This window comes from Equus caballus, chromosome 1, assembly GCF_041296265.1.
Source record: "Equus caballus isolate H_3958 breed thoroughbred chromosome 1, TB-T2T, whole genome shotgun sequence".
NCBI classification, from domain to species: Eukaryota; Metazoa; Chordata; class Mammalia; order Perissodactyla; family Equidae; genus Equus; species Equus caballus.
The window spans coordinates 185758879-185767699 of record NC_091684.1 but is presented as its reverse complement, the minus strand read 5'-3'; the positions used below and the strand labels follow the sequence as shown (position 1 = coordinate 185767699).

The following is an 8821-nucleotide window of genomic DNA, read 5'->3' as shown; positions in this document are numbered from 1 at the left end:
TTTATCTCTCACATCATGTCCTTTCTTTTTTTCTACAAAGAAAAAGCGTTGATCTTTCCCCTGCTTTACAAGAGCGACCCTGTGACCAAGATGAGTGAGGCCATCCCAGCCTTGATGGGAGTCAGGCACTGTGTAGACAGCCAGGCTCACTCACCAGGGAGTGACTCCCACTTCAGCGCTGGCCTAACCTTGTCCTTGCAAAATCACAACCCCAAGGTCAGGTTTGCTCTCAAACAGTTAAGCCTGAAATGTCAAATCCACAACTATGACTAGTCTTCTGGAACAAGAAGGAAGTTGCAGTAAAAAGTTACATTGTGGTAGACTCTGCCCTCCCAGCAAGCCAGGCTCCTAGAATCCCTGCCCTGGGTACTCCCTCCCACGTAGGCTCTGGCCTTGGCCGTGTGCCTGGCTTTGGCAGGTGGGACTGTAAGAAGGCATGACACAAAGGCAGCCTTGGTCAGTGCTTGTGCTTTAGGTCTGTCCTCTTGGGACACTCCCTCCTAGAACCCAGCTGCCACGCTTTAAGGAAGTCCTGGAAAGCCAGCTGGAGTGTGGAGGTGCCTGGGAGAATGAGACAGCTCACAGAGAAGAACAGAGGTGCTCAGCTGAGCTTCCAGCTGAAGGCAGACACGTGGGTAACACCATAAGGAAGAGAAGAACCTCCCAGCCAACCCACAGGATCACAAGAAATAATAAATCTAGGTCGTTTTAAGCCACAAAGTTTTGGAGTATCAAATAACTGAAATGCATGGAAATTTATATATAGTATGTACCGTAGGATGTTAAAACAGAAAGTAAAGCACAAAAGAAACACACAGGGATCAATCGAAACTGTATAAAAGTGCGTGCCTAGACCATAAACCAGGATTAGAAGCTGCTTTAAAATTATAGAAAGTGTTTGCTGCTCATTAGGTTACTTTTTCAGTATATGTTTCTTTGAAAGTGCTGTGAGGAATTTCAAAAATTCTATCGTGGCTCCTGTTCTCAAGAACTTCCAGTCCTTTGAAAAAGGAGTGCCAGGCAGCTCTTGGGAACCATGCTTGTGACTCCCAGCCCAGAGAGGGACCTGCTAAATGGGAGACATTCTGGGGCCAGCTAAAGGCCAGCGTGGTTTCCCAGAGAAGCAACTGGCATCCTCTTTTTATAGAAAGGTGGCCCTCAGTAGGGAAGATGCTCCACTATGAAACAAAATGATTGTGTATGTGTGCATGTGTGTGTCCGTGTGTGTGTGTGCGTGTGTGCACATGCAAGCAAGAATTAATCCAGCCTCAGAAAAAAAAAAACCCAGTCCTGAGCACCCGTGGTTGTGGCAGTGCTGGGCTCTGTCCCCAAGGTCAGGGACCTTCTTGGGACTCACTGACAAGTCTTGAACTCTCTCAACTCTTCCGGTCAGCTCCAGACCAAACCACGCTGTGGTTGCCATCAGCAAGTGGCTGACATGATGTGACATGTACAGCTAGGATCTTCTGAAGGCGATTGAACTCTTGTTGGCTGAAATACACCACGTGTGAGGCCTGTGCAAAATTAGGAAAATTACAGAATTGGTAAGGATGCAATGACATCTGGGAAAGTACTTTTTAAAAATAAACCACTTAAGGAACTTTGCAAAACAGGCTACCACAAAAACATAAAACTTTATTTCCACCCTTCCAATTTCTTGACTAATTACGGATAATGTCCATATATGTTTTACAGAATACATTTATAAGAGCAAACAAACATTAATGAAAAAACTAGGAAACCGTTGCTCACGCTGTGAGGGAAAGCTTTTTCGGAAACCTGCTTTTGTTTGTGATTTCACGTCCTATTCACAGGCAAACTTTCTGTTGGCACTATTTCCTGTGGTTCGTGAGATGGATTAATAGTCCAACATGTGCTGGTGTTCCAGAAGAACACCCTGGCTGCCAGATAGGGAGCGGTCTGTGACCCTCTGCAGAAGGACATCGGCTCACTCAGCCGTTCTGGACTCAACCGCTTCTGCAAAGGTAAGAGCACTGTTCGTGCCAACCACGAGTCTTCTAGCCGGGGCCTTCAGCAAAAAGTATAGGCGTCAGGATCCTGATCGATCCACTTATTTAGAGGGAATGACACTGTGTTTGCGAAACCTCTTTGTGAAATGAAGACGTGCTGAGTCATCTTTATGAGGTATTCCTGCAATGAGCTTCCTAGATTTCCCAAGACTTTTTTATTTCATTTTTCCTTGATTAAGAAATTAGTACAATGAGTAGGCTAGTCAATGTCACAGAAGGTAGAAAGACACCAGTGTCGACAGCCAGGCCGGCTTCAGGTTCACGATGTTCTAACTGAACGTGCCTTTCTGTTTGCAGAGGCCTCCATTCACAGATGCAGGAAAGATTGCCTGGCCCTGGGCCCTGGGAAACAAGTGGACTGGCTGCACAGTGTTGACTTGCATCCCAAACTGTCTCCTTCAATGGCTATTTTGAGTTTTAATTGGAACTTTTTGTTCCAGCTGCTCAGTGAACTGGGCCTCTGTGATCTTGATAAAGGAAGGCACCCTTCCTATTTTTTCTGGCTTCCCAGCCCTGCATCTTGGCTTGGTTCCCAGCCTTATTGCAGTCTGTTTGAATAACCATGCTCTCTGCTGAGGGCTCCATGACCCACTCCCTAGTAGGCAGTGCCAGGGGTGGGGCCTGGCTCTGGCCAAACTCATTCCTGGTGGTCTCCTCTTAACTCCCACTTTTCGCCTCAGAGGCGCACTGGGCACCCAAGGGTGTGGGCTGGGCAAGGACTTCTCACAGCTCAGGGGTCGTGGAACTCTTGGAGTCCTCATGGTGACATAACGAAAAGCTCCTTGATCTTGGAACCCAGCTTACTTGGGTGGCCACTGTGACTCTGCTCAGAGGATCCCTCAACACCCCATCAAGGGCACGGAGGCCACCATGAATCACTTCAGAGGGAGGGGGCGGTAGGGCATAGTGGCTCAAGCCATGAGGCCTTGAGCACATCACTTAACCTTTCTGTGCCCCAGTTTTTTCATCTTTACATTGGGAGTTTGGGTAGCTCCTGCCTATAGGGTTGAAAGAAGCAATCCAAATGCCTAACACACGGTAAGCTCTCAATAATACAACCCTTAATATTAGCGGTGGGGTAGTGGGGAGAATAGGAAGTATTTTTATCTGCTCTGCTTCAGAAAACAATCCCACTGGCCCCTGTTAATCTGGCACCAGCTCCCATCCCCACCCCCGCCCCCACCCTGCCTGGGCGGCAGCGGGCCTCGTCCCAGCCGGGACGGCCCAGGCATTAGCACCCAGACCTTCTTCAGTCCCAGTCCTTGGATTTCTGTGGCTTCTGTCCTAGGACAACTGTGCATCCAAGTTCAACACACACTCGTCAGGTGTAGAATTACGAAGAAGGAAGGACTGTGCAGGAAGAGGGAGCAGGGACATTACGCGGGATATGTGGGTTGACACAGATGAACATCAACCTTTACAGCCTACTTTGGGAGATCATGGGAAACAGAGGATTTCTGAGAAGGGAGCCATCGCTCTAACAGGGCTCATCAGAAAGGGCTTCAGGAGGCAGCACTGACTTTCCTTAATAGCCTGGATCTTCCCTCCCCAGCTTCTGAACAACCAGTTTTCAACAGTGTTTTTGACCTGAGCCTCCAGGCCTTTGGCAAGAGGCTTAGAAAAACTGCTCAGAAAACAGCTCAGTGCCAGAGAAGAGCAGGGCTGGGTGCTGCTCAGAGCTGGGATTCCTGGGTTCTGGCCCAGCTCTGCAGCCCTGCAATCCTGCAATCCAGGCTTCTTCCTTGTTCATGAAATTAGGGCGATTAGGGAGTTGGTCAGAAGCTCCCCAGCCTCTCCTCAGGCTTGCAAAGTCTAGGATCCTTTGCTCACCGATCCCTGCCCTCCCCTTCCAGCCATACATCTATGCACCCGGGGAAGAAGCCCCAACAGGATTCAGCTGACTCAGGTTACAGAAACAGGATGCGTTTCATATTGCTCTCTGGACCTGGAAAAAAACTAGAGTGCCAAGGGTGGACCAGCCTGGGAGGGTTTCCTGTTTCTGCGAAAGCTGACTGCCATCAGCATCCCAGGAGCAGTGCAAGCCAAAAAGGACAGCAACTCCTGAGGGCCCCCGCCTCCCGGCCTCCCTGTTCCTTATAGCGCTGGGTGTGGCTGCCGTGCTGCCCCTGGTAAGTGACACAGGAACTGGGAGGCGTCATCCCTGCCCTCATGTTGGTGCAGCTGGTGGGGGAAGCACCGGTTAGTTCGCAGCCTGGAAGCTCCTGAAGGGTTTTGTGTACTCTGGTGCCCGCAGCACAGACCCTGACACAGTGGGGGTCTCAGTGGGATCCGTGAATGGCCAGACCCACCCCTGTGCCTCAGGAAGCTCCACTTTGCCAGGAATGTGCTCAGCACATCCATCTGTCAGTTTCCTGCAGGACCTTCCCTCCATGATATATTCATGCTTCCAGATACCAGGCAGCTCCGTTCCTTTAAATACATGGAGCTGAGATCTTTTAGGTTCTGGGCCCCTAGAATGGAGGGTGGCATTCACGGAGGCCATTTTGCCTGGACATGGTGGGTGTGAGGCCTGTATAAGAGAAGAGGGTCTGAACCAGCTGTCGTGCACATCACTAGGAACAGGCAGGAATCAGCTATCACCGGACAGGGGTTAATTTGGAGAGTTCAATAAAGGGACTGTTTAGAAAGGCCAGGGGCAGGGCATGGGGGCCACTAGGTTCAGTGCAGGGCCCAGGGCTCAAGCAGCGGCCATGACCCCGGGGCCTGGCACACGACAGGGCGCAGGGATCGAGCCCAGGAGGTGAAGGAATAACGGGCCTTGCCCTGTCTCCCGGTGCTGAACCCAGCCTGGAGCAGCGATGCCCCCAAGAAGAGCCAGAGGGACAGGTGTCCGGCACTGCCAGCTCATGTATAAGTGGTTTTGTTTTGTCTTTGCAGTCTAGAGATAATCATATAAAAATAGCTGCATCCAGATGTCTCAAGAGTCAAACACGGTCACCCCAGAACGCCCAGCCTCCCACTGGGTTTGCGTCCTCAGGCCGTTCATGGAGGATGGGCGGGCTTCCCTGCTGCCAGGTCAGCGCCTGGCCGGTCTCAGTGGCCCCATGGTCACTGTCACTGGTGAGCCCTAGCAGGCCGCACCCTCTGTCCAGAAAAGTCCCCAAATCACTCGTTCCACCCCAGGGACCTCTTCAAAACTCAAGTTGCTCAGTCACTGTCCCTTCTGTGGGCCACTCTTGTGCAGAGTCCCAGCTGAAGGGAAAGCACCAGTGGCTGCAAATCACTTAAAAATGAAAACAGACATACTTCATATCCCAACAACATAAAATATTAAAAGGAATTTCTTTTTACAAAATCCAATAAACCACTCACAATTGTACCCACCAAGCAAAAATGTGCCTTCGTTTGTAAGCAGAGTGGTGAGGAAATGTTGGAACACAATCTCGTGTGCAGGGCACTGCTTTAGGGACAAGTCTCATTTTCCCCCCACAAAGAGTTAACAGTCTGAAAAGAGTTGAAGAGGGGCCGGCCCGTGGCCGAGTGGTTAAGTTCTCGCGCTCTGCTGCAGGTGGCCCAGGGTTTCGTTGGTTCGAATCCTGCGTGCGAACATGGCACTGCTCATCAAACCACGCTGAGGCAGCGTCCCACATGCCACAACTAGAAGGACCCACAACGAAGAATATACAACTATGTACTGGGGGGCTTTGGGGAGAAAAAGGAAAAAATAAAAAATCTAAATAAATAAATAAATAAAAGAGTTGAGGAAAAGTAACATTTATGGGATACTGCCTAGCTGTGTAAACTTGGACAAGTTTCTTAACCTGTCGGTGCCACCGTTTTTTAATCTGTAAAATGGGAATAATCATACTGGCTTTTAGGGTTTTGTGAAGATTAAAGAGCCCATCTCTGGAAAGAACTGGCACAGCGTCTGGTGCACAGTAGACTGGTACCTAAGTGCTACCTCGCCAGCAGCTTTTATCACATGCCCACCCAGAGGAGGTGCACAGTCTGTCTTCCACCTCAGGAGACTGCAGCTTGGAGGAGCTTGGTGATGGAAAGTGGTCCTGAGCTGGGATTCAGGAGACACTCCGTGTAGCAGCTGAGCGCTCTTCATCTCTGGGCCTCAGGGTTCCCATCTGTAAAGCACAGATAAGAATTGCCCTCCGACCTACCCACATGCAGGGTGGTTGTAATGATCAAATGCAGGACTCCAAGCTCTCCTTAGATGTCACGTCACAATGTGTCACTGTGCGCAGTCTCTGCTGTAGCTCCAACCCCAGCTTCACTCCCTAAAGCTCAGCTGGGAATGGGATGGCTTGAAATAAACCAATCTCAACGGGTGTGCAAAGACCCCAGGGAGCTCCTCAGCCGTGCAGAGTCCTGGTCTGCCCAGACCACCAGGCTGCTGCTGGGAGGGGACCCAAATGAACCCTTGAACTTCTGGGGACAGGGAATGACAGGAGCAGATGTCCCATCCCTGGTGGTTCCCAGGTTCCAGGAGGAAGCAGGGATCCTGCCCCCATCCAGCCCAGAATGGAACCTGGGGAAGGCAGGGTGGTCTTCTGGCAGAGGTGACTCAGGCCCTGGTGCCCGCAGAGCTCAGAGGGTGGGGGGTGAGGTGACAGGAGGCGAAGTAACAAGTTCCTTTTGCAAACCTAAAGCTTCTAGTTGCAGCTGAACGTAGGGGAAAGTACCGGGGGAGCTGAGGGGCCCTGTGAACAGAGCACCCTTCAATGGGGGAAATAAAAATAGAAACAGAGCTCTCCCCACCCCCACCCCAGCTGAGGCACATCTGCATAGAAAGCCACCCTGGAATCATGCAGAGGCAACCACACGAATTACGCTGATTAAATGAGATACCGTGAGTGCCGGCCTAGCACTGGCTGGGCGCACAGTAGGTGCACAATGAGTTTGTTCCCCTTACACACGTGTACACACATACACAACTGCATTCAGCTTCACCACAGACTTTATGCAAATCCCAAAGACCTACTATGTGCTGGCGTTGTGCAAGGCTCAGGGGACCGGGCCCAAGAGCTAGCCTCGGCCTCTGGGAGCTCCCAGTCTGGCCGTGGAGACAGACCTGAGCCCAGGAGAGAATCGGAGCCCTAACAGGAGCCCTGGGGAGGTGCTCTGGAGCTAGGGGTGCTGGTGGGTGGGTCCCAAGCAGAGGGAACAGCAGGAGGGGCCAGAACTGTGGGGTGACTGTGAAGGGTAGGCTCGGCGGAGGGAGGGTCCTCCGGCAGCATTTTCTTGTTACCTGCCTGCTTGATTTGTTTCTTCGGCCCCTCCTGGAGGGACAGGATCTTGGCCTCCCACCCTTGCAGGCCTCCCTGTAACTGCACAAGGTCAGGCCAGCACGGGGCCCCTCATGGGAGGGGGTGGCAGTAGAGCCCCCACCCCAGATGACAGCACAGGTGGGCTGGAAGAATCTACAAAAGAGCCCTGCCCTCTGGGTTCCAGGAGAACATTCTAACCCATCTCAGAGTCCTCACGGGGCTGAAGGTTCTCCTAGAGGTGGCTCCTAGGACCAACTCCAGGGGCAGGGCCTGGGGTGCCACCCGTCACTTCTTCCCTCCCCACTCCAGTCATGCTTCCCCTCCACTTTTGGGGACAGGTAGCCGGTCCCCTCCACCCCTCGCTCCCTGCAGGCTGGCCCTGGGCTGTGCAAGGGGAGGATGGAAAAGAATCCTCCTCAGTGGTCTGCCCCTTGGGTGGTCATCTCAAGCTAGGCCAACCCTTCGCACTGCCCAGAGGAGCCAACTCCTCAGTCATGAGGGATCTCATCTCCTCCTCCAGCCACATGTTTGCATGAGGAGCTGGGGGGCTGGATACGGGAAAGGAAAGCGGTAACTGAGAGTTGAGCCTGGGGGTTGGTGCAATTTGAATTTTGCGTCAGAGCTGGCCTGGAAAAAGGAACACGTATCTAGCACCCAGATCGTACCCGGCACTGTGTCAGGCCCTTCGTGTACATTCTCATCTGACTCTCACCACAACTTTGTGAGGAAGGTGTTCCACACCCATTTTACAGACGAGGAAACTGAGATATAGCGAGTTTAATTTAGTTGCTCAGGGTCAAACAGCTACCTGAGAGGGAGACTGGCCTCTGGCTCCATTGGAGGCACCGTCTTTTCTGCCTGAGGGGTCCTCGGCAAGCTCCGGGCCAGCGTAGATTCTGAGTGAATGGCTGTGACTGGACTGTGTGTGGAAGGCTGGCTTGGTGAGTGTGGCAGCTCCATCACAGATGGGTGACGAACTGTGCAAGGGGTTTGCACAGGCCACCCCTGTTCCTGCAGTCACCAAGATTGAAATTAGCAAGGGTCCCCAAGCCTTATATTCCAGCGTGGGTGAAGACGGCTTCCCAATTGATGCAGTTGGAAAAGCCCCTGTCTCTACTGCGGGCCACAGAGTGCTGTGTAATTTCCTCTATGGGTCAGTCCTCCACCGAGGGCTGTGACGGGACCATGAGTCAGGCCTCAGCCTGTGGCTCACAAGCCACCAGCTGCCTGGCTTCCAGCCAGCTTGGTGGACACTGGAGTCGCTGCCCACTGCCTTCTCCCATCTCTGTTCTGTCCTGCACGGGAGAGGTGGGGCCACTCCAGGGGTGGTCAGGCAGACAGCCACTGTGGATGACCCAGAGCATGGCAGGAGTTGGGAGCAGTTCTGGGGTGTGGCTGAAGGGAACCACGATGGAGACAGACCCTTGGCCAGCTCCCGTGCAGCGCCCATGAGCTTCCAGGGTCAGGAATCAAAGTGTCACCAGCAACCTGTTTGAACTAGGCCTGATTGCCCCACACAACTCCTAAGAGCATTCTCCACCTTCCCCTCAA

The 8821-nt window shown here is 52.4% G+C and overlaps 1 long non-coding RNA gene across 2 annotated transcripts; it reads left to right on the top strand.

The window, feature by feature from the left end:
* Window positions 1–1837: 1837 nt before the first annotated feature.
* LOC138925166 (uncharacterized) lies at window positions 1838–5747 on the top strand. 2 transcript variants are annotated; one of them, XR_011440998.1, is made up of 3 exons: window positions 1838–1985; window positions 3884–4159; window positions 5560–5703. It is a non-coding gene; the product is annotated as an uncharacterized lncRNA (long non-coding RNA). The 2 variants fall into 2 exon arrangements; XR_011440999.1 differs by having other exon boundaries at window positions 1848–1985; window positions 2328–4159; window positions 5560–5747.
* Window positions 5748–8821: the final 3074 nt, after the last annotated feature.